The sequence below is a fragment of the Rhinopithecus bieti genome, unplaced genomic scaffold, assembly GCF_001698545.2.
Source record: "Rhinopithecus bieti isolate Rb0 unplaced genomic scaffold, ASM169854v2 scaffold_6380, whole genome shotgun sequence".
Lineage (NCBI taxonomy): Eukaryota > Metazoa > Chordata > Mammalia > Primates > Cercopithecidae > Rhinopithecus > Rhinopithecus bieti.
In genome coordinates this window covers 12,925,709-12,928,049 of record NW_016806642.1, presented here as the reverse complement: position 1 = coordinate 12,928,049, position 2,341 = coordinate 12,925,709, and the positions used below count along the sequence as shown (strand labels likewise).

The 2,341-nt window shown below is 44.6% G+C and overlaps 1 protein-coding gene across 1 annotated transcript in view; it reads left to right on the top strand.

Annotated features, from left to right (window-relative positions):
* The first annotated feature begins 6 nt into the window (after positions 1 to 6).
* Positions 7 to 2,341, top strand: part of PRKAA2 (protein kinase AMP-activated catalytic subunit alpha 2) — a 66,026-nt gene continuing 63,691 nt past the window's right edge. Inside the window, exon 1 of the mRNA XM_017877266.1 lies at positions 7 to 40. The gene's annotated coding sequence lies outside the window, so the exon portion shown is untranslated. The remainder of the gene's footprint in view (positions 41 to 2,341) is intronic.

Sequence of the window (2,341 nt, the reverse complement as noted above, 5' to 3'; positions counted from 1 at the left end):
GGCGACACGCTGGGCGTCGGCACCTTCGGCAAAGTGAAGAGTTGAGTACGCGCTCCGGACCGCTGTGCGAGCTGCCTGGCTCGCGGGAGGCCGGGTGGAGAGGCGGGAGCCCCGGGCCTCGGGCGGGCGCGGGGCTCGGCGGCAGGTGGAGCGGCCCCGGGCCGCGCAGAGCTGGGGCCCCGGGAGGGTGGCGCGCACCGCCTCGCCTGGCACCGGCGCCTGGGTCCCCCAGGGTCCAGGGAAGAGGGCGGGGGTGTGGGCTGAAGACGGGCGTCCTGGGTTCCAGGTCCCGCGCCCATCCGCCTTTCCGGAGGTTGGAGCAAGGCACTTCTGTCTTCTCTGGACCTCAATGTCCTCCTCTGCAAAACCGGGAGATTGGACTCGATCCACGAGGCGCCTCCCAGCTCTGAGCCTGTAGGCTCAGGGCGGGGATCATCCACGCTGAGGACTGAGGCGCCGTTTCGTGCCGGGTGCCCTGTTAGGTGCTTTACATGGGATCTCATTGAATCCTACAGTGACTCGGTGAACATGTTGCCCTCACCCTAAAGGTGAGAAAACTAAGACCCCTAGAGATGGAACAACAAGCCCAAGGTCACACAGAAATGGGCAGTACCAGAGTGAAGTCTAAGATGTCCTCCAATTCTGGTCTTGCTGGGAGGTCCTTGCCATCCCCAGATTCCTTCATGTTCCAGGACTCTCGGTTGTTGGGGGTGACTGTTTGGGGGATGCTCCAGGGGCCAGAGGTTGTGAGTCTTTCTTCCTGGGGTGTTATTAAACGCGGGAATGCAGCTGGATTGGGTCAGAGGTTAATTAGAACAGAGAGGTCCGAAGGTGGTTGTGTTTGTAAAATGGCTATGGGAAGACTTCTGGGGTAAGGGAGAGAAAAAGTTTCCTTGGTGTTTGGAGGATTGAGGTTGAGGAGGAGGTCAGGACTGCTAAGGCATATTCTGCTAAGGTCTGTCTTCATGGAGATAGGATCCCATGTCGGGTGTAGGAAAACAGGCTGCTTTTGAAATGTTATACTTTATTAGAGTTAAGTTAACTAGTAAGAATAGTTAAGTATTGAGCTTTCATTTGTTTTCTTTTTTGTTAATTAGTCACATGGGATTTAATTAACCTGCCTTCCCTCCAGAATAGACACAGTTGTTTATTACAAATACTTTGTTGCAAATCCAGAATTATAAGTGAAACATTGGCTTTTTTTTTTTTTTCTCTTTGCTGAAGAAATGCTGAGTAGGCAGTCTGGAAATTTTATTCTGAGGTCTCTATTTACTTGTAAAATTCGTATTTTAACCCCAAGTCAAGGCTGTTGAATGAGTAGAAGAGACTCATTGTTCATTCCTGTGGTAAGAATCAGCTCCTGTTTTCTTGCACATATTTAATACCCATTCATTTGTTCAAAAAACTCTGAGCACCTGCAGCGTGGTAGGCACTGTTCTAGGTAATGAGGATACAGCAAGGAAAAAACAAATATTTTCGTGGAGCTTTCTAGTAGGGGAAGGCAGACAGTAGTCAGAATATATATGTAAAAGGTATATTTAATTTTATTGAGAAAAATGAAGCAGGGAAAGGAAGATAGTTTTGTGAGGTTGGCAGTTTTCAATAAAGTGGTCAGACAAGGTGGTATTTTGCAAAGACCTAAAAGTTTGTAAAATTCTTTGCTGTCCTGTGAGGGTTATGAAGTCCTGGGTTATTTTTGAAAGACCTTATAAGTAGAGTGGGTAGTTAGAATGTGTTTAAGATGAATACAGGACGATCCAGGGATTGTAAGGGATACAGTAAGCCTGTAATGTTACTTGTTATTTAGTATCATTACTAAGGACTGTTGTGTTACAACATTATACAGTTGCTCAAGCAAACAGTGCCTTTGACATTTGGACATGTACACTCTCAAAGTTCTATAACTTAACCCTATGTCCTTTCAAATTGTGTTAAAAGTTTTTGCTTATCTTTTTAAGTTTGTATACTGTAATCTGAATGTAGAGTAGAATACCCATCAGATCAATCAGTCCATTGTCAAAGACAACTTAAATCTCTTGTGTGTACTTTTGAATTGTTTCCAGGCACTGGCTTCTTAAAATATAAACAGAAAGAACTTTGATTTATGAGAAATCCTTTTCCTGGAGAACCTCTGTCCAATGAACAACCAGTTGAAGGAGTTTTCCTAACACTGTGTTAGATCCTCTGAAAAGTGATACTATGGTTTCTTATCCAAGATTATGATCAGTACAATTGTTTAATAAAAATTATAGAAACTGCTACAATCTACAGTTACTCATATAATTCTTCAAGGGACAAGTGAAACAAGTCTTTTTTTTTTTTTTTTTTTTTTTTTTTTTTT